General features: G+C 47.0%; 1 pseudogene; it reads left to right on the forward strand.

Moving 5' to 3' along the window:
* Positions 1 to 823: 823 nt before the first annotated feature.
* On the forward strand, positions 824 to 8359 carry LOC120841669 (annotated as a pseudogene).
* The last annotated feature ends 14936 nt before the right edge of the window (positions 8360 to 23295 follow it).

Below are 23295 nucleotides of genomic sequence, written 5' to 3' on the forward strand. Positions count from 1 at the left end.
GTTAATCGTTAAGCCGGGGGCATAAAACGACAGTCAAACAGATTTGAACGCAAGTCACCACGAGGTCCGTACATCGAATGCCCTATCCCTTCTTCTGAATACGCAGACGCGCTGGTTTCGGCGACTCTGCTACGCTCAGCCATTTGTAGGAGAACATCGTAGTTCTCCTTGATGTGGGTCATCCTCGATTTCATGTAGACCGGCGAGATGGTCCATTCTACCTCCGAGAAGTATACTCGGCTGAGAATGAAGCGCGGCAAGTATTCCCAAGACATTTTCTCAGCGAGGCAGCCGACTCCCGGTCGCAGAGCGGGATGCCGAAGTGACACTCACCCGACTCACATATGACCATCTGCTTTCCCGCGATTAGCCAACCATAACTTTTTACAAATGTCTTTCGCCTTTCAGTGCGGGTAAATTTTTGGATCAATATTTAGCGTTGCGTAGCGTGACACGTCTCAAACCTTTTCTCCTAAATCACTTTCAAATCGCAGCGGCAACTTTTCGCGTGCATCGCAAACTAGCGGTTGCGTTCTTCATTCGTTCGCCGCGGGAAGTTGCGAGGACTGTTCAAGAGGGGAGGCACTCACTTGATCGAATGACGTTTTAGCGAACGCCCACGTTTCATCGAACGACACTTTAGCGAATAGTCAGACGCCGCGAAGCGGCGTTTTCGGGTGGGCCAAGTGAGTTCATATTTTTTAATGAGTTGCCGTAGACTGTCGCCGCGAAGCGGCGTAAAGCGCAGCGCGACGGATGGGTTAACGCGGGCCCCAGTTATTCGCTAAAACGACCATTCGCTCAAATGTCGCCTTTCGCTAAAATGTCATTCGCTCTTCTGATATGGACCCGTTCAAGAGCAAGTAAAAGAAGGTGCCATTGATGGCGCTACAAGCCACACATAGCCAGCTTACATGGTTTACTTACGGTGTGTTGTTCCAGCTTGTTCTAAAACCTAACCAAAAGCTGTTTTACGTTGATTAAACCTGGATTACGTTACAAAACGAAGACAAAGAGATACTTCAGCAAATCCTTTTAAATACGAGAGAATGTTTTTTTATTGTCAATATTTGATGTTTTATTAATCACAAAAGACAAATCACATACAAAGATGAAGACAAGAAAATATTTATTGCTGGAAGGCAAAATATGGCACTTTCGGAAGAGGTCGGTGTGAAAAAATAGAAGGATCTGCATATGGCTTGAGTTTCTTAAGGCCAGTCTTTGCCAAGATCACTGGCACAAACTGATCGTTCGTGAAGTGATCCTGAAAAATAAATGCAGCATCGCATATTTTTTGTTGTCATTTGTGATGCAGCGATCGCGGAAATCTGTTGCACAAACAAAATCGCGAGGTGCTCGATCTTTGGTGACTTTCCTTTTAGTGACGCAAGATGTACGCGGTAACACTACAACCCTTTTCATTTTAGTGGCACCCTAATCTCTCGCGCATCGTTCTAAACTCGGCCGACTCAATGCAAGCAAGCTAAGAGTGAGCGAGTCAGTTTCTATGCTCAAATACGCGCGAAAAACGTGTCTAAGTCCTTCGTGCCGGTAATATAGTTCCGTGTTTGTCTCGTCTCATGACCGTACTACGCGATCTTCCTCGGCGAGACTGAAAGAGGCAGGTAATACGATTCAGAGTTTGACAATGACTTACCTCGCTAAGTCTCCCTCGGAGGCACTCGAAACTTTTCCGACCGATCCGGTGGAGCCATCGTCTTCGCCGTTGAAGATTTTCCTTTCCCGTCGGGACGGCAAGAGAGCTTCTTTCCTTTCGCAATGCTGTTTGTGCAATATGCAGCGCAGCATGATGGCATCGCGTAGCCGCCGAGGTTGTGGTAAAATGTAAAAAAACCGACGGCCGGGCCGTGAACAACGGAGCCGCAGCTACGCCTGGCCCAGTGATGGCGTTGGTTTCGAGCAGACGACCGAATCGCGCGGGATCATGGGAAGACAACGGTCACGTGTCGCGCCAGATCTAATTGAAGCGAGGGGAAATAGAACCTTTGAGAGGGAAAGGGCATCGGCGAGAAGAGATTTCTCTTCCCCATTTCAGACAATGGTTTGCGCTACCCTTCTGGGGCCTTTCTGTAATTAGTCTAGACTAATTACAGAAAGGCCCGCTCCTCAGAAACCTGCTCTACCGAAATTCGTAGCCATCCCATACAACCACAACACCGCACACCGCCAGAAAGCAGCCGCCCGACGGTTCGACACCAAAGTCGGATTCACATGTCCGTTCAAGCTGGGCACGACGTGCCGCCTCACCCACAACGCCCCCGAAGACCGAGTCACCGAGTGCTGCAAGAAGCATGTTGCGCCCTCTGTCCCTGGCGCCACCGGTCGGGTGTATTCGGTGGATTCGGTGCCCCTTTCCTGTGGGGCCGAATACATCGGGCAGACAGCGTCAATGACCGAATACGAGAGCACCAGCGGGAGGCCGCCAAAGATGAGGCGGACTCGCAACACCCGATGCTGGTGCACCTCGGGGCATGCGCCCACCAGTGTTCCCCCACTTTCCCCACCACCCGCGTCCTCGGGGCGCACAAGAACCGGTACGGGCGGGAAATATTGGAGGCTTTTGCCATGAAAAGAGCGCAACATCTCGTCGCCGTCACTCCTCCTCTAGGAGAGAGAGAGATGACCTTTCTGGGGCCGGAGTTGGCGACCTTGACGGCCCGGACTGGCGGGCGTTGACTCGGAGACTTTTCGGGACGAGATGCCTGACCACGCCGAACGCCCTCAACCTCCCTAACCCCCCATTCACACTGGAAGCGGATCCGCGTTCGCGAAGCGGTTGCGAACGCGGTTGTATAAAGATCCAGTGCAATTGCACGCGCATTTGATGTCATCATATGCGCGTGCAATTGTACTGAATCCTTATACAACCGCGTTCGCAACCGCTTTGCGAACGCGGATCCGCTTCCAGTGTGAATGAGCCCTTACTTCCTTTCCCGCCCCCTTTTTTCTCTCCTCCTCCCCCCCTCTCTCTCGCTGGTCTAATCATTCCTAGAAACCCTTTCCCCAAATATTCGGCAGCTCGTTGCTCGCCGGCCTGGCAATAAAGACCTTAGTGTTGAAAGTCGAAAGATGTTTATCACGCTCTGTTGGCGGATCAAAAAAAGTGGCGGAAAGCGCGGCAAGTTTAGCAGACGACAGTTGAGCGTCACTTGGGGATCCCGCACTGCGACCGCCACTCGACTGCGTCCCGGCGAATATGTCCTCTGAAGACCGGCCTCGCCTCAGCCTCACCCGAGAATACTTTTCGGATGAAGAATGGAGCGCCCTGTCATTCTTCGTGATTTCAAGGATGACCAATCTCAAGGAAAACTACGATCTTCTCCTAGAAATGGGTGAGCGTTGGCAGAGCCTCTGAAAAAAGCGCGTCTGCGAATTCGGGGAAAGGGATGGCTGCGAAGAGTATTTTGAGACATAAAAGTATTTATTAGTATTCGATACGTTACATTAGGATACCAGGCCTGATGATGAGTTATTTATATGTCGAGCGAAACTGAGATAAAGTCGAATGTTTGCCTATCAGTGAGCCATCTAGTGCGGCCACCTCCGCACTGGTCTTCGTCGCATACTATGACCGATTCAAGTTTAAAAACATGAGATCGGTGCACCGACGGGCATAGTCCTTGTTTCAGCAGAGAATGCATTATTTCAGTTTCTAGATTTATCTATTTCAGAAAAAAAAAAGGAACAAAAAAAAAAAGTTTTTTGAGTAGAGTTTTTGAGCCGTCTCGGAAACGATTTAGTATTGGCCGATAATTCCATGATTATTGTTGCCTTATTCTTGCAAGGCAAGAATTATCGTGCCTACACTGCCGCAGGGCCTATATTTTTATTCGCGCGATCCTAATCTCCTGGCGACAAAACCGCTGTTCTGAAAGTGACGCCACGGCGAGGATGGAGCAACCAATCATTACACTGATTGCGAGCTCGTTCTCGCGGCTAATAGAGGCACCATATTGGCGCGGACGGCTTCCAACTTTGTTCTCAGTCGGAGTTCAAATTTCCCCAAGCCTCCGCGATGTGACAAAGAAAGGTTGGCGAAACGACGAACATTTTCTGCTCCCTCTCTGCCCTGGGGATAGGCCCGTAGCTCTCAAGTTTTGAGCAGCGCTCCAGGCGAGCAAAAATAAAATGTTTGGCTCGGGTGTCAAACATGCGTCAGTACGCATCCCCACTCGAGTTTTTCTACTCCGTTCCATTCTAAGTGCCAGCGTAGCAGAGGCTACAAGAGCGAGCTGCGAGCTTTCGGCGTCCCTGTGAAGCACGCGGTCGTGCAATGCGAGCATCTTTCAGGAGGACGTGCTTTTGCGAGTAGCTTCGGCTTCGCTATCACGTAAGGTGAAACATACGTGCTCACGGAAGCTATGAAACAAGGCAAAGATGAAAGGAATGTTTAATAGGACTCTGCGGCCACGAGCTGCATAATTCTTTTTTTAATTTTTTTTTTTTAGAGGTGCTGTTATCGCGCATCTTCAGATGCTTGCAGTCGAACGTGGCACGTGCAAAATCGAACGTTACAGAGCCACCTGGATGGTTCAGCGATCATAACATGGTCGCATCCCCGGAGCAACGGGTCTAGAGAGAACAGACCCATCTCACCAGCCAGTTTGACTACGCCACCGTTTGTCGCAATGCATCGAGAGAACTTTAGTATTTCAGCACGTGCCCGAACCTCGCTCGAACTGTGCGCGTGAAAAGCACGACACTGCCGCTTGCTTCTTGTGAACTAAAGTGATGTCGGCTTCACGCATGTGCCGAACACTTGGCGAGATCGGTCTATTAGAGAGGGTTCACTGGCTTGTGGCTAGGGTAGGTGTCGTTATATGGCATATCGAGGAGTCTGGGCCTTCTTCGTGCTTTGTCGGTTTCTATTTAGCGGAAAAAAAAAAAAAAAAAGGGGGGGGGGGGTGTACAAACCTGGGGCGGCGGAGAAAAGCTCATCAGAGAAAAGCTCACCGGAGATAAGCTCACCGGAGAAAAGTTCACCGCAAAACCGGCAGAAGCGGAGAAAAGCTCACCGAATTTTTTTAACTTAGCGGATTCTGCGTCAAACGTGGCAATTTAACACAATTCGCATTCGTCACTTCGTTAAAAATATCCCCTCTGTCTTTGTAATATCCTTGAAGTTCATTGGGCATATTTACTAATTCCTCAGAATTTAGTAATCGCCCATTATGTATATTAAATAAGCCGCAAGTATAAGATAAGAACATCGTACACTGGTAAGAAAACACAACAATTTGTTCACAGCTGACAGTGCGCCTTCTGTAGCTCTGTCAGATTTGTTCTTTGCGAGCTAATATGAAAAGCGGTGTGTGAACCGTCTCAGCACAAATATTTTGTAGTGCCTAATAGATAAGTAGGTGTTTGTTTATGTAATCAGTGTCGGCTACGCTGTTTTCTTTCTGTTAATTTCACTAATAAAACTTTAGTTGCGAGAACAGCCCCGTCCTGTCGTGTTTGTTGCCTTCACTCCGTCGTCGTCGTTTGAGCGGTTTTCATCATGTATAACGTTTACCAACTCGCCCTATTCGCTACATCACACAAGACTACTATTTTATAGGTCACGAGTAACAACGGTGCCAGTGTGCAGCTCTGACGGTAATGAATGGGTGGCAGTGTTGCCAGATTGGGCTATATATAGCCAAAGTGGGCTACATTTTTTTCTAGTTGGCGTCAAAATTTCGCCTTTGGCTATGTGGCTATTTTTGGGCTATTTCTAAGGGTGCGGCGAACTCTTGTCGAACCTCAGGTTCGACTAGTTAATTTTCGAACTTTCGTAACTTTTCGAACTTTCGTTTCGTAAAAAAAATTGTTTCTCTTTTGGCTAGTCGAGAGGAGAGAGAGGAAGGAGAATGGCTTCAAACTTCTACAAACTTCGGGGTTTTCACAATGCGCAGAGAAGCAGTGCTAGCAGAGTTCAAGTGGTCTCCCCACAGCGCAGTGAAGCAAATCAAACAAACAAATTGCACTGTTTTTACAGGTCCGGTAGCGCGTCTTCTACCCGGACGTAGACTGGACTCTCCAAACGCAGCTTTGGTGCCCATTGCGAAAATCCTTAGGCAATGCCAACTTTAAGAAAAGAAACACAATAAAAAATTGCTTGAACCGGAACGGGGGACGCTCATATTCTATACAAAGAAAAATAGACGGGTGGGTTATTGGTAAGAACCTTAGATATAGGGGGTGCTAGTTTAAAACTCCCAGTTCTGACTGTTCTGCTTCTACATTCTGTTCTTTTACTGTATGATTATATCTCCCGGGCTTCACAATACAGCTGTCCATGTATGTTTTCTATTTCTGAAAACCTACGAAGGATGGGTAATTATTTCACAAATTTTCATCCTTCTGAAGCTTTTTATATATATATATATATATATCAGGGGACCTAATATACACAAAAAGTGGCGCATCTGAGGGTTGAAAAAGAGAATTTAACGTGTTGTTGTTTGCGCGTATGAAAAATTGTCAATAAACGGCTTAAAAATCGTTGTTTTTAGTCTTGGCTATTTTGGGCTATATTTATTTTATGGCTTTGGCTATATTTGGGCTATACCTCCCAGCCGTTTGGCGGTTTTTTGTTGGGACCATCTGGCAACACTGATGGGTGGTTCGCAGTAGAAGGACACTATCGCACGAAGGCATCGAGTGGAAACACCAGCACGAACGGCTAGAAAATGTGCATGTCCGCGGAAGAAAGAAGCCTCGATATCCTACTGAAGGTGAACAACAGCTTCAAAGAGAATTTCAGGCACCGCGTTGTTGCGCATGCACTTTCGGACTTTAGGCATTTACAGTTTTGATTTTTAGGTTTTAGGCAGACATTATTAAGTTTTGAACTTTTTCCGGTTCTTCAAGAGCATAAAGTTTTCAGTTAGGCTTCGTTGCGTAGAGGGTAAGTCATAGAAAACACTCGCCCGCAATTATTAATTTGGAGCAATATACCCAATAAGCTTAACAAATATTACAAAAAAGGATATTTTCTTTTTTACAAAGCTGACGAATTTTAATGTTAATAAATTGATATAGGGTACGCATGATCCAACAGCCTCCATATAAAAAGACAAAACAAACAAAAAACACTTGCGCAAGTTGCCCTCTGACACTCCTAAAGTAAAGAACAGAAAACCGATTTCGACGGCGTGTCCTAATTGCTGTGTAAAAAAAAAAAAAAAGATAAGTATTGGCATTTTTGGTGCCCCTGTGCTCTCTCGGAGGACGCTTCCTCTCTCTCTCTCTCTGCTGACATTAGCGGGCGTTATGCTGCAGCTTAGAGCCGAGTGAGGTCATGTCATCTTTTCGCTGTAGTTCCTTCGGCTGCCCCTCGTTGCTGCAGGTGGGGGGAACAGCTTGATTTTTGCTTTGCGATTATGCAGCGGAATCGCGACATTTTTTAATGAAGGAGGTGTTTTCTATGACCTCCAGGACACGATAAACAACGTAAAAATTACGAGATGCATATTCTTTTAATCTTAAAATCGTTGAACCCCCCCCCCCCTCCCCCTTTAAAAGAAAATAACAAATCCATCCGAAAATGGGGGGGGGGGGGGGGGGGGGGCGGGTCACCTTTCGGGGGAGGGGTATCTCGGGATATTACGGTAGTGTCTCCCCTTAACTCTCTGCCCCCCTTGCCTTGCTCGTCCATGTGCAGACCAAGAAGAGGCACCGTCCCTCGAGGGGCCAGTGGAGACCTTCGCGTGCGGGGACTGCGACAGCGTCTTCGCTTCCCTCGGGGACCTCCAGGGACACCGGAAGAGGATGCACGAGAGGAGAGGGCGCAGGCACCGATGCGGTCACTGTCCCTACTTCAGCGATAAAAAACAAAACGTAGTCGCGCACGAGCGCACTCACATGGGACAGAGGCCCTTCGTGTGCGGCACCTGCGACAAGACTTTCACGAGGCAGGGCAACTTGATTAGGCACCAGAATGTGCACACGGGAGCGCCCTCACGAGTGCGCCGAGTGCGGGCAGAAGTTCGCCCTGTTGGCGCACTTGAGGACGCACGAAAGCACGCACAGCGAAGAGCGGCCCTACGTCTGCCCAGAGTGTGGGAGAGGATTCGTTAAGACAAATCACTTCGCAAGGCACAGGCGAACCCACTCCGGCGAGAAGCCCTATGCCTGCCACCTGTGCTCCTACAGGACCTCTGATTTAAGCAACGTGAAGAGGCCCGTGATCCGGGCGCACTCGAAAGAGTATTCCCACAAGTGCGGGGACTGCGGCAGAGGATTCCGGTCCCCAGGTGAACTCAGAAGCCACATGAGGAGGCAGCACTCCTCCGACGACCAGGAGCGGTAGATGGACTCCGTGATGGGGGAGGGGGGAGGGGCACCGTGTCCTAACGAAACTGGGGAAACCCGGAGACAAGGGTGACACCGGCCAGTTTTTCTTTCGCTTTTTAATAAATACATTGTACATAGAAATGGCATCGGCTTACTGTTCTCCACGAGCGTATCGTCTAAAAGGGCCACTTTGCCCAACCGTGGGTGTAAGGGTCGACGAAGGCTCTGCGGTGGGCTGTTAGCACGAGAGGGACTTGGCTGGTCTACGAAAGCGTTGGCGAATAGTTTTTGCGGTGGTGGGCGACTTCGAGAGACGGGCGTATACTTTGCGACGCGAGGTTCAATGCGCGCGTTTTCAGCCGAGAAAACCGGAACGTGCGTTTCGGGCCCGGAGGACCATCGGAGAGTGCGGTAGTTGGATGGGCAACGTTAGACCACATCTGGCGGAACGATCGTCGGTGCTGTCCACAGCGGGGTCGGCTGTATGACTCGCTGGCGAATTCTAAGGAAGAGTTTGTTCGCGTCCGAACCCGCCTGACGTTTGGCCGTGAGACATGCAGTGACGGAAATGCTGCGTCATTTGCGCCAAATTTCTCCATGAAGGGACGTCTGCTACATTATGCGCCAAAATGCCATTTTTATTAAGAATTGCGCCAAACCTGCCCCGAGGCAGGCTTAAAGCAAACATATATATATATATATATATATATATATATATATGTTGGTCGACCTTACTATTCAGAGAAGTAGAAGGAAAGAAGCATTGTGCAAATACGAACTTCACAGCGTCTCTACTCGCAGTATAGTTTGTTCCGTCTTAGACCAGAATAAAGCCGAAGACTCGAACACATAACCACAGACACGCATGCTAAAAGCGCAAGTCACGCGACATTGATTGGTCTAGCCGATGAAAGAACACGTACAAGAAGATGACGAATGCCAGGATGTCGCGCTTCGAGGCTGCCAATCAACCGGGCAGAGACGCTGATGCTGGGCATCAAGCGCTCTTGACGATTGATGCGCTGGCTGGTTGATGGCCGACATCGACTAAAGTTTCAGACGATGTCGTCGATGTCAGGAACTAAGAGTCCCCGAGAAATCTTTTGCATACTACATGAAGGGAAACCAGGGTCTTGCATTCCTGATAAGGTGGGTTGATTATAGCGTGGGTACTTGCGGCTCTCACTTGCGTGCACGCGTGGAGCTTCACCGCTTTGCACCGGAGTGCTAGGAGCAGCGGCTGACACGGGGAAGCGCCTGGCTTAGCTCGATAGGCAGGCACATTATGGTCGGGATGATTACGGGGCGAACCTCTTTGTCCTAATTGTAAGTTGATCTCCAATTAAAAGAAAACAGATAAAGAGAGAAGGGAACACGAGTCTATATATATTTGAATGAATACGGGAGTCACGATAGTTTCCGTGCAGCTGTCGATCGAAAGATCGGCGAACTTCGACGTGACTCTGGTTTCCTACGCCGCTAAAAAAACTGTGTCGAGTTTAAAGCGCAAGTGTTGTTGGTTGTATTGTAGTTATATATTATACTTTATAGTATTGTTGGTTGGCTGCTTTTGTAATTTATAACATTATATGCTTGAGTTTGGTCGGCTCATTCAACTTACGGGACGCATTTTTATTGGTAGACGTGTTAACGGATACGTTGGTTTTTGCTGGGACTAATAGAAATTACAGTTACAGGCTAAACAAACTACCGAGTGTACAATAAAGAGGGGAGAGAAGATTCATTCCACTACGCTACGATACACTTTTCAACCATTTTTTAGTACCCACTGTAAATGGAACCTCTGACTAGTGCCTTATTTAAGAAGACTGTGTTCCTTTTATTGTCTATATATTATTTTTCTAGAAAAGTAAACAAGTAATATGCTCGAGTGTCAAAGAGAAACCCTTGATCACTATCATAAATGAACTCATTAAGAGGTTCAATCAATTTTTCATTCTCAAGTGATGTGCTAACAGATGTCGGCATCTGCTCCAAAAGCGTCAGTGGCTGTTTCAAACCAATATTTCCCCCGCTACAGAACCTGCTACAAAAGGTCAAATGCCGATTTCATTACTGGACATGCGCAGGTCGTGCGGTCTCACGCGGGAAACTTAAAGGGGCACTGACACCCCACAGGTCGTATTTATTTTTATTGTCTAAAACGATGCAAGTTGCAGTCATAGACACGCAAAAAAAAAAAAAAAAAAACGCATGGCGAAAAAAAATTTTCCTGCGCGCGCGCGCCTTTTTATTTTTGGCGTTTGATTCTCCCGCCTCTCGCCTCCTCGTTTTTTTTTTTATTCGTGACGTCAAGAATCATGAAATTTAGAAGCTTTGTAGGCGACATCTTTATAACATTTAATAACGGCAATCCTAAAACATGTTTTTTAACGCAATTGCGAACGCACTACGGCCCTTCTTTTTGAAATACCAAGAATCGAGAGTTCGTTGTGGTGCCGTCTCCTGGATTTGTATCCTCCAACGGAAAACAGGCGACACCGCTCAAAACCGGTCCGCCGCAACGCCGGCGCTCGCTCCTTTCCTCCTCGCTTTGGGTCGCCATGGCAACAGCAGGGAGTCGTAAAGGAAAGTGGACTCTCAGGACTCCGCAATATTTGACGTCAAGGCACCGGCGCCGATCGCGCGGGAACTTAGAATTCGGCATTTGGAAATTGTTTTTTTACTTCATAAATACTGAATTCCCAAATTTCAAATTTTGAGAGTAATGCCCCGGCATCGTTTTCAATTGTTTCGGATAATAATAAAAAAATATGTTTTTGATGTGTCAGTGCCCCTTGAAGCAATTGCCCCACGATGGGAAAGTGGGGCGATTGGTTGTGGCATCTCGGTCACTGGGAAACGCCCGTCTCATGACCCGTCTGGGAATCGCCGGTCCACCAAAAGGGGATGGGCCAACCAGTCATATTTAAGGAGAACGCTGAAAGTGGGAAACGTATCACGAACGAATGAACGGGTTTTAGTTGCTGCTGGAGCTCGAGAGCTCACACTCCGTGAACGAACCCTGTCAAGGGACTCCGGGGTACAATGCCCCCGTAATCGGGATTTAATCCTACGAGCAAGCCAACTCCCGAGCTAACACCCGAGAACCTCCTTCCCACCTCCCACTAAAGAGTACTCTTTGTAGTTTTGTTTCGCTTATGTATCTCCATTGGCTACAAAAGTATTGAATCCTTTATATAAAAGTACACCGAGTTAGCGTGGCCATAATGACTAACTTGGCCCCCGTCGCAAGTACCGCCCATCTTCCCACAGCGAAGTTCGTCAGCCGATCCGGGCCTCCCGTGGACGACGCAAAGTGTACACCAAGGAACCCGTTGTGTGGAGCTCGATCTTGCAGGAGAGATACGCGTCCCCAGTGCGTAGTTCATCGCAAGCGTAGCTCCCATTCCAATGCATTTCTTCATCTCCGAAACTGTCTGGAAAGGAGCTGGCGAAGGAAACACAGGCCTTCTTTTTTTAGGCGAACGAAGATGAGAGCGGAGTTACATTGGTCAGGTGACATTGTAAACAGACAGCAAGGTCCTTTTAAAGGTCAAATTATTTGTTCCAATAAATATTTAAAGGGCCCATGAAACGATTTTCGGGTTGTGATAAATCATTTTAGATTGGGATTTTACTACTAGCACATCGTTCAGTGGACGAAAAGAAAAAAAGGTAGAAAGTCAAAAACCCGACTTTCAGTGTGAAAATTTGAAAACAGAGAGGACTATTTCGTACCTCCTCCCCTTCGCAACCTCTCTGCCTTTTCACTGTGATACATCCGCGGTCCCAAAAGCGCGTCATCGGGTCCAAACTGACGTCACACGCAACCGGACCTCACTTATTCCCTTCACCCCTAAGCTGACATTGTGGTGGAAGCTACACGCTTGCCGGACCAATCAGCCGTCTCCCTTTCATCACCTAACTTAATTCTCTGCAGCCACATTTGCCGCGCTCACGTGGCAAGTGTGGCTGGCCCAACGAGCACGTATCTTCAACAGCACTGTCAGCTTCGGAATGAACGGGGTGGGGAAAGCGACTTTTGTCTGAATTTTGAGCGACGGGCTAATCTTCTAGGGGGAGAATGGATGCGTCCGGAGATTACACAAACGAGAGTGCGAGCAAGAGGGGACTCCCCCTTTTCGTCTTCTTTAACTGTTTTGTGGAATGTTCGATTTATGAGTTGAGGAGGAAAGCTAAACAGGAAAAAGTTGGAAAAGCGTTTCATGACCCCTCTAACTCGGGTTCAGTTTGTACATCAAAATATTTAAACAGAAATCTTCTATCTTAAAGAAATCTTTCTTTGCAGTGCGTCACATCGGCAGCGACAGAGTTGCCAGCCAAACGTCGTTTCTCTAAACTTTTGAAACTTGTGAACGAAGTATTTGTGAAGCAAGCAAACTTTTCCAAACGGGGAATTTGAAGTTCCCGCGCGATCCGCGCCTGTGCAGTGACCTCAAAGATTGAGTCGTCCTGCAACTCGAGTTTCTCTCGTGCCTTCGTGCCTGCCCGAAGTGTCGTGTTCCCCCGCCTCCCGCAATGGACTGCTTGCCTCCGTGTACCGCCTATCTCTGTGAGCAGACGACGCTTCACTTTCCAGTTTGAAGTTCTTCGAGGACCCTTTCAGCGATCTCAAATTCTTTGAAACAGTGTGAGGTCGAAGAAAACGCGCCTTGGACTTTTGTAAGCGACGCGAGGGTCCATGTCGCGTCGGTTCTGCGTGAAAGGCTGCCCCGACGGAGTCACAACAGAAACTGCGGTTCAAAAACACCAACCCAGTTGTTTTGACCGTTTGACGATTTCCTTATCGAAGTCTGATAGGTCGCTAGGAACCTGAACAAGAGAGCTTTGTTCGATTCCCCGAGTCGCCAATGATCCTCAGTGCTACATGTGCCAAGCGCTGCGGCGCCGCCAAGTTTATCGAGGGAGGATAAAAAGCCAGGAGGCCGCATAACTCCGGACTCGGACTTTCGATATTTTAGAAAGGAAGGCCATAGTGCGTTTGCAATTGCGTCAAACCACATGTTCTACCAATGCCGTTCTTAAATATTACAAAATGTCGTTTACAAAGTTTCTAAATTTAATAATTTTTGACGTCATGACTAAAAAAAAATGCGAGGAAATGAGAAGCAGTTTGCCTTTTCACACTTTTGGTACTTCATATTATTTGATTGTGAAACGTTTGATATTGCCGGTGCAGATTGCAAAAGATATGGCGAAATTCACGTTTGAATGCAAATTCAATTAGGTTATGAACCTCTTGAAAGTACCTTTGTTGTGTAGTTTTCTGCAATCCGTTTAGAAAAAATTTAGCACACGCTTGAAATATGCTATTCACTATAAACATTAGAGCCTTCTCCTGGCTTGTATAAAAATAAAAATGTTTTCGTAAGGATCAACACTGAACTATACTTAGTTCTGTTATTCCCGCGATTCTAAATAGTACTTTGTGTATCCTTCAGCAATTCCTGCTTGATGTGACAATGTATCACGTTTCGTCACATTAGGCAAACATTCCCGCCAAAACATTGATTCAATATTGTGGCGAAAATGTTACCAGGAGGCTATTTCTAAACGTTGCTCAAATATTCTTTATTCAACGTTTCTGGAACATTTGTCTATGTAATTTAACTTTACACAACCTTCAGCAACATTGAGACAATGTCACACGAAAAACGTTTCTTTTACGTTATTCTTCAAATGGCTCTATAACGTACCCGGATATGTACACGCGTTATATTACATTCGTGATATTGTAGTAACGTTTTGGCAACATTTGGTGCTAGTAAGACAAGTATTACTGCTTTTGTCTTAGTATGACTGGTGTATAGCTGTATTAAAGCTATACACCAGTTTTTAGCAGGGGTCGTTGAGAACTTCGGTGTCCGGCTCGGTGATCGGAAGGGTGCATCGTTGGCCTTTGCCGACGATCTTGTCTGATCGCCAGGTTGACCCCGTGGTCTTCGCTATCTCTTAGAAATTTGAGGCCTTTCCGCTGCGTGCGATCGACTGTTCCGGGTCGTGTGAAGTGCATACTTCGGTGAGCAGAATAAAGGGGCACTGCCACCTCAAATGTAGATTTTATTTTTCGACTAGAACGATGCAAGGTGTAGTCATAGACACGGAAAAAAATACCACAACCCCAGAAAAGAAATTTCCCACGCGCGCGCACCTTTTTATCATTGGAGTTTTTCTCTCCTTCTTCTCATTTCCTCGCTTCGTTTCGTTCGTGACGTCAAAAATTATTAAATTTAGAAACTTTGTAAACAGCATTTTGAAATATTTCAGAACGGCATTCGGGGAACATGTTGTTTAACGGAACTGCGAACGCACTATGGCCCTTCTTTCTGAAATATCGAAAATCCGAGTCCGGAGTTATGTCGCCTCTTGGCTTTTTATCCTCCCTCGACAAACTTGGTGGCGCCGCAGCGCTTGGCACATGTAGCACTGAGGATCATTGGCGACTCGGGGAATCTAACAAAGTTCTCTTGTTCAGGTTCCTAGCGACCTATCAGACTTCGAAAAGGAAATCGTCAAACGGTCAAAACAACTAGATTTTGTGTTTCTGTTCCGTAGTTTCGGTTGTGACTGCGCCGGGGCAGCATTTCACGCAGAACCGACGCGACATGGACCCTCGCGTAGCTCACAAAAGTCCAAGGCGCGTTTTGTTCGACCTCACACCGTTTCAAAGATTTTGAGATCGCTGAAAGGGTCCTCAAAGAACTTCAAACTAGAAAGTGAAGCGTCCTCTGCTCACAGAGATAGGCGGTACACGGAGGCAAGCAGTCGAAGACGCAGGCGAATACGACACTTCGGGCCGGGACGGAGGCGCCAGAGAAACTCGAGTTGCAGGACGACTCAATCTTTGAGGTCACTGCACAGGCGCGGATCGCGCGGGAACTTCAAATTTGGCTTTTGGAAAAGTTTGCTTACTTCACAAATACTTCGTTTACAGGTATCAAATGTTGAGGATAATGTCCACGCATCGTTGTCAATCGTTTCAGATAATAAAAAATAATAATATATCTTGACCTGTCCGTGCCCCTTTAATACCTCCGGCGAAATTAAGTGCGATTGCGTAGATTTTGACGGGCTAATTTCGAGGCTGGCTTACACCACTGAAGTCACAGTAGAAGTTAAACATTAAGACGTTTTACTTAGTAACACGGTTAATCTACAACCTAGTAATTTGTTCACCATCGAAGTTTTTCCTTCACCATTTGGATAGGAAGACTGGAGGGGCAGCGAGGCCGTTCTTCCATCTTCCCGTGGACACGCCGTGCGCTTTCTTCTATGCGCCGGTCGCGGATGGCGGGCTTCGGGCTCATTGTGTGGCGACAATGATAGCCCTGATTCCCTGTTTATGGCTGCTAGCCATGGAAGGCAGAGTAGAATCAATGTTGGGGGGCCAGCGAAGGGGGTCGAATTGTTTAAAGGGCTCGAGGTAAGCTCTATCGTGGGCGGCGGCATCCTTTGTCCGTAACCTGCCTCCGTTTCTTTTTACGTTAAGACTTCGTGTCATCTTGTGATGAACCGCAGCGGAAGGCTAGAGGCTGTGACACGGCCCTGGCAAGGCATTCTTAGGCAACTCACTGTACAGTGCGTCAAAGACTTTGATACACTCTTAGTTAGATCCTGGCTAAAATGCGCGCATATAAGCAGGAAAGCGGGTCAAAATTTCGCCGCTTACAAGCAGTTGGTTTAGGTGTCTCAACTTATGCGGCCCGTTGTTATGAGGCCCAGATTCAAGCGGCCCGTTCTCACGCGGATCAGGTATGCGGCCTGAATTTACCAGGCCCTTTGTCGTGCGTGACAATTTCATGCGGTATTTGAGATCAAAATTTTCCTGGCTATAAGCGGCCTACGATTATGCGGCCTAAAATTTAAACTGCGGCAAAATTGTGCTACAACGCCATTTTTGCGCCATTCTCCGCATACTTGGGTGCATAGACAGCCGGCATGATACTCCGACTAGTTGTTTCTGGATCTGGAACACAAGTTTCAGCAACACAACATACGTCACATGAGGGGAATCGAACCCGCGCCCGCGAAGTGAAAATCAGACACCATAGCCACTACGCCACAACCGCACACATACAATGCTCGCGTTGTCGTATGCTTATATACACAAGAATTGCTTGCTAAACTCGTCGACCGATGGGGGAATTGTATACATTGGTTTGATAAGTGCTTATCAATGGGAGAAATCTTGCACGAGTGGTGTTGCGAAAAAGCATTATAAGAGTAACCAGACATTGAAAGAGTGACAAAAGCATAGTCTTGCAAAATATAAACCGTTTTCTGGCACGCTAGAAGAAACAACCGCGGAATCGGAACGTAACCCAACGCACAAACCACCTTCTTCTGCGGGCTATTCGGATAACTGTAGATATATAATTGGTTGTGCACGGGCGCCCTTCCCTTGGCGAGCGACACAAGGACGTTTTCGTCGTATACCTTTGTTGCTGCTCCAGAAACGTATATGGTATATTCCCAACCTTCAAAATGTGAGCTTATTAAATACCCGAGTGTAACATGCTATAGAGCCAAATAACTAGCGCCCTTAAGTATGCGGTGTCTAACGCCTGTAGCGTTAGGCACATGCAGGATTATCGGGAACGTGATTTTTCAATTTCTGCTAACAGCATCAATGAGTTTCATTAAAAAGTGTCAGGAATTGTGCATTACACTCTAAAAAAAGCCCGTGCTTCTACTTTCCCGCACAACACTGGGAGAGCCAATCAACTTACGGAGGCAGCTCAGCGAGTGACAATGCCGAAACGTATGTTTACACCAAAGAAGGCAGTTCGAGTTGTGACATTAAGCAATGCAAGCGGGACGTTTCGCATTGCTTAATGTCACAACTCAGACTGCGTTTTTTTTTGGTCTAAACATATGTTTTGGCATTGTCACTCGCTGAGCAGCCTCCGTAAGTTGTGGTGATTGGCTCTCCGAGGTGTTGTGCGTGAAAGTAGACGCACAAACTTTTTTTAGAGTGTATTAGCTTCCCTTACACAAAAAAGAAAGAACAGCTGATTTCAAGACAAAATTTTTTCCTCTAAGCGGCACGCCAATCATATTGAATTTTTCTTTCAAGCGCAATAAAGTATTTGCTGAATTGAAGCTCTGGTTTGGGCTAATTGGTTCATTAAAATCTAAAAAAATTAAAAAGGGCAAAAAAAAAAGGTCGAGACACGCACAACACGGACTGGCACTAACTTTCAACTGATTTAATAAAGTCAGTCAAACCCAGCGCGCATCTGTGAAGTCTTGTCTATCACGCCAACCTTTCGTGATAAAAGCATCCCATACACAATAGACTATCGCGCTGGGTTTGACAGGCTTGATTAAATCCGTTGAAAGTTAGCACCAGTTCGTGGTGTATGTCTCTTCTTCGTCATTTTTTTTTTTTTTGCTTTTACGTTGCTTAGAGCAATAAAGTATTAAGTAATTGTTAGCACAGCCCACACAGTGTGTTGAAGGGTGTATAATCCATTTATTGAAATTCAAACGAACGTACACATTAAGAACTCACATTACTACCACACTAAGCCCTTTTTTCGTTGTACGAAGCATGGAATAGCTGTACCCAAGCACTTTTCAACAAAGAATACAGCGAGATCAAGATTCTGCATTCCAAAGAATATTTATTACTGTTAAACAAAGTACTGATTCCTCTTTCTACTGAAATAAATGTGACCGAGTGTAGGTAAGTTATGCAAGTCACACAAACTGTATTACAGTATTAACTAAAAAAAAAAGAGATCAGGAGCTGCTGTATTCAGTTCCTTACTGGAAAATATCACAGCATCACTATCTGCGTCTTGCGCTAACGTTCAGCAATCCGAACACATCTACTTGTGCCCATTACTGTATAATAAATACCAACATTGCAACATGTTATCATATACCACTGGGATCCGCAAAGAATGGCACAAACATACTTTGATTTGTACGTCATCAGGCTGTTACATTAATCGTGCATTTGCAAAAAAGGTACTCTTTTTTATGCGCTTGCGTTGTAAAATGAACGAGTACTTTTTTACGTTAAAGCCACGGATATTCTGCCTCTGTGAAATAACACCTGCAGTGACTTTGCCGCAGTAAACATATGTACATTTACGTAACCTCAGGTTCTCGAGAATCTTTACGAGCTTGCTGTTAGCCCAGCAGCGGGAAATTTTTCACCATTGCTTATCGCACTTTGCACGAGCCCCAACGTTTGCGCAAATGCCGAGGGGTATGTTATGTCCTTGACATAATACACCGTTAGGCAAAGGAGTAGAGCTTTCTCCAAAGTAGCGTCATTTAGCTTGATGATTTCGCCAGGCCCTCCACAAGAGACGATTTTTGTCGATATGCCCCAGAAGATCCTTGGGCCAGGAGATGCTGTGTCCTCAGCGGAGACGTCGCTCTGAAAAGGTGTTTCCTTTTTCAGAAAAAACGCTACACATTATACATATATAACATTGTACAACACTTTCCCCGGACACCTATTTAGGTTTCACTGGTACGCCTGTACAATGGTATTGTAGTGCAGTTCCAAAAAAATTAACTTAAGCTGTCTGTGCCCTTGGCCTGTCTAGCTAGTTCCCAGTGCTAAGATGGTGAAAGCATCCAAAAACCAAGGAATTTGCAGAAAAAATTCACAGCTGCTTTATACAAATCAAGTGGAACCTTTTAAACTACATAAATAATAGCCAATGACAACAAATGTCTTTTGATTTGTTTGCACAAATATCTCGCTCACCAACCAGCTTACCAATGTTCCAATTGCTATCCCTAGCAGTGTTAATCATTTTTTATGCTTAACTAATGTGTGCACTGTGCCAATGCTGTTTATGAATTTATGTACATACATGATTTCGTTGTTCAACAGCTGAAGTTAACAGTACAATCAAGGGAATCCTGCCCGTGTCATCAAGGCGACAGTTGTTGCCTTAATGACTTTTTAACCACGTGAACAGGAAGTTGATTCAATTATTGCAAAACAACCGTGTTAACCACAACATATGCATGTTGGTACTCACCAAGCAGAATTTCAGCAGCAGTGCAGGTGCTGTTGTTCATGACCTCAGGGGTACTGATGCTGGCACCTTGCGAAGTAGACCCTTGCATGTTGTCAGACAAATCGCATGGCTCGCCTTCAAATATACGTGCAAACAGAGCGAATAATCAAGCTGCATGAAGCCAGAAATGTCATTGTTGATGTCGTATAGTCATAAATACTGTCAATGTCTACAATTATGCTGCCCTCACGTGGTCTTTTTATCTATATGGCAGCAAAAATGACACTTCATTACTTCAATATATGGAACTGGTATGAATCTGGCATCACACGAGAACATCAAATGTTTTCACTGGCACTATTAGCTTCCTGGTCAGCAGCTGGCATTAAACATTTGTTTAAATTTCCAAGCCCACAGTATTATCTAAAAGGCACAAATGAATCGGTGCTCTAGCACCATCTTTGCTTCCCTTTAGCAGAAAGAGCTGTAGAAATAAACATGGCTGTAAATTGTCTGGGGTTATACAAAGTCACTCGTGGAATGTTTTCTCCACTTTTAGTTTAAAAAGCTGTGAAACAAGCTTGACATTGACGGCCAAGTGTGAAATCATCACAATACCGCCCCCCAGAAGAAAAAAATTATGCAACCCAGAAAGAGAAAAACAAGACGTGAGGACTTCTAAATAACTTAACATTTTTTTTTTTTTTTTTTGGGGGGGGGGGGGGGGGGGGTGCAACAAGCACATAGTACCTGTATGTGCTGGGTGGCTATGTTTTTTTGTTGTTATGTCATTTTATGCAGCACTCGATGCCGACAAGACAGTCAAACATAAAAATACGCGTAAAAACGGGTAGCAATTCTTTGGGCCGCCGCCGCCACCGCCATCACCATCCTCAACCCCCCCCCCCCCCCCCTCACCTCTCCCCCCCCCTCCCCCCCCCCCCCCTATGTTGCTCTACCAGGCGCGGGGGTCCATGTCACATGAGCGAATGACATTTTAGCGAACAGCGACATTCGAGCGAATCGACGTTTTAGCGAATAACGGGGGCGCGCGTTAACCCATCCGCCGCGCTGCGCTTTACGCCGCTTCGCGGCGACAGTCTGCTGCGGCTCATTACAAAAATGTGAACCCATTTGGCTCACCCGAAAACGCCACTTCGCGGCGTCCGACTGTTCTCTAAAGTGTCATTCGGTGAAACGTAGGCGTTCGCTAAGACGTCATTCGATCAACATTCGATCAAGTGAGTGCCTCCCCCTACGTGAAACTAAAACTAAAGTGCAATAACGGCATACGTCCCGGTAGCGTCCCACGGAACAACGCAACGTTATTACCACGGACAAGTGCATACCGAAGCGGTCGGGTACTCAACGGCGTTCCGAACACGCGTGCCCCTCGACTGACACACACACACACACGCACAAAAACATGAAATAAAAGCGGCACTTACTAATCCGTGCGTGCTGTACGGGGCTGTGGCCGTAGTAAAAGCACCACGTCGCTTGGTGAGGAGCCGCAGGTTGGCTGCAGTTGTCGAAGGCCCTGCTGTAACCATCGCACTCGCAGTTGCTTGCGTTGCATTGACCTCGCAACACACCTTTGATGTCTTGCGATGAATACATCACCGCCGTAGATTTCAAACCAACTTTCCTTTTTCAACGGTGCGGCTTACGCGAAAAAAGAACGCGACGACGACAATGCAATTTCGCGCGACTACCGGCCAAGCTACGCCTTTTGCGCGGGCTGAGCATGCGCAATAGGACTCGCAAAAAATTTCTTGTTTTTGTTTTCAACTTTTCAGAGAGAGAGAGAGAGAAAGGGACTTGAGAGAGGGAACGGGCTCGAACCCTTTCTCTTTCTCAAGTGTGCGCCGTGCGCCCCGCCGCAGACAGCGGTGAGGGGGAGACGCGGAGACACGCGGCTTTTACGGGCTTTTGTGCTTCATTCGCGCTTTCTTTTCTTTAAGCGGGACGGTGCGCTTCGGCGGCTGTCAAGTGAGCCGCATAAAGACGTTCGGGCGGGTTAGGGCCGTTTACAGGTGGTACTTCGAACTTTTTGGGCCGCTTCCAGAGGCGTCACGGATAGTTTTCTTCACAGGGCTGCTTATATCCCGTGTCTTAGGAGGGACATTGAGGAGTACCGCTTGTACCCAGGCCATTATCCAGGACGTAGATAAGAGTGTAGTACAAGGCGCGTAGCCTTTATCCTTAACGTCGTGTTTTGTATCAGTGCTACACAATTTATGTTATAATGAAGCTAGCATGTTTAGAGAAACGACTTTTGGTTGGCAACTCTGTCGCTGCCGATGTGACGTACTGCAAAGAAAGATTTCTTTAAGATAGAAGTTTTCTATTCAAATATTTCTAAGTACAAACTGAACCCGAGTTAAATACTCACTAGAACAAATAATGTGACCTTTAAAAGGACCTTGCTGTCTGTTTACAATGTCACCTGACCAATGTAACTGCACTCTTACCTTCGTTCGCCATAAAGGAAGGCCTGTGTTTCCTTCGCCAGGTCGTTTCCAGGCAGTTTTTGAGGTGAAGAAATGCTATAAAATGAAGAGCTACGCTTGCGATGAACTACGCACATGGGACGCGTATCTCTCCAGCAAGATCGAGCTCCACACAACGGGTTGTTTGGTTCACGCTTTGCGTCGTCCGCGGGAGGTCCGGATCGGCTGACGAACTTCACTGAGGGAAGATGGGTGGTACTTGCGTCGGAGGCCAAGTTGCTTCTCCTGACAACGCCTTCCAACTCTGTAGGAGTAGGTTACTTTTATATAAACGATGTATTACTTTTGTAACGAATAAAGATAGATAAGCGAAACAGAGCTGTAAAGATTACTCTCTAGTGGGAGGTGGGAAGGACGTGCTCGGGTGTTAGCTCGGGAGTTGGCTGGCTCGTTGGATTAAATCCCGATTACGGGGGCATTGTAGCCCGGAGTCCCTTGACAGGGTTCGATTAGGGAGCGTGAGCTCTCGAGCTCCAGCACAAACTAATGGCGAATTCCACTGGTCGTTTTGGAGCGCGCCGGGATCGACTTTTCTGGAGCGAGCCTATTTCACTGGGCGATCGGGATTGAGACCGACATGTTTCACTGGTCGTTTTGGATTAGCTCCCGCTCCAGATCTCGATCTGGATCCGATGGCGAATTCCACTGGTGTTTTGGAGCGCGCCGGGATCAGTTCACCAGATCCGGAATGGAGCTCACAATCCGAACGGGGTCGTGCCGGCGATGGATCCCCCGTGGAACATGACCATGCACTGCTCCGGGATCGGCATTTGCCTTCATGTCATTCAACTGCCGGGGAATTCCCTTTCGGCGGCCGCCGCGGTCGTTTCGAACACGTTTTCGCAATCACGGCACTAACACGTGTTCGACGCACGAGCGGCAGGAATGGCTCAGGAGCTTCTAGCAAAGATTGCCGGAATGCCCGTAGCGCGGCCCCCAAAACCTTCTCTTGTCCTTCCTAAAAAACGAACCGGCTGTCTAGCCAAGGGGTAAAGACCCTGTCACACTGAGGGGACAGATGGACAACTCTATCCGGCAACACGGGGAAGTCGTGTTGCCGACGACCCTGTCACATCGCGGCAACAACAGTCGGGCAACATATTGCTGCCGCCCCGCAACAATGTTGCCCGATTTGTTATCCGACAACGCTATCACACCGCACTGACGGCGAGGACAATACGGGGAACACTCCGCCATCTTGATTGTTTACCTTCGTTCGTGTGCGGCGCGGAATCGCTGAAAATGTGACTCTACAAAGTGCTAGTGCGTTCGAAGGGCCGGGAATTACCACGGTACGACATCAACCAGTGGCTGTAATTAGAAAACTTGACACGGGGAGTATTTTCCGCTCTTTATTTTACCGAGATGTTCATCATTCGTTGACAAAGCAGATAGCCTCAACCGAGGAAAGTGACATCGCTGATATATGTTCGGCATTTACGCCACCGTATGAAGTGTTTCTGTCC

Source organism: Ixodes scapularis, unplaced genomic scaffold (assembly GCF_016920785.2).
Source record: "Ixodes scapularis isolate PalLabHiFi unplaced genomic scaffold, ASM1692078v2 PGA_scaffold6__148_contigs__length_123643588, whole genome shotgun sequence".
NCBI lineage: Eukaryota > Metazoa > Arthropoda > Arachnida > Ixodida > Ixodidae > Ixodes > Ixodes scapularis.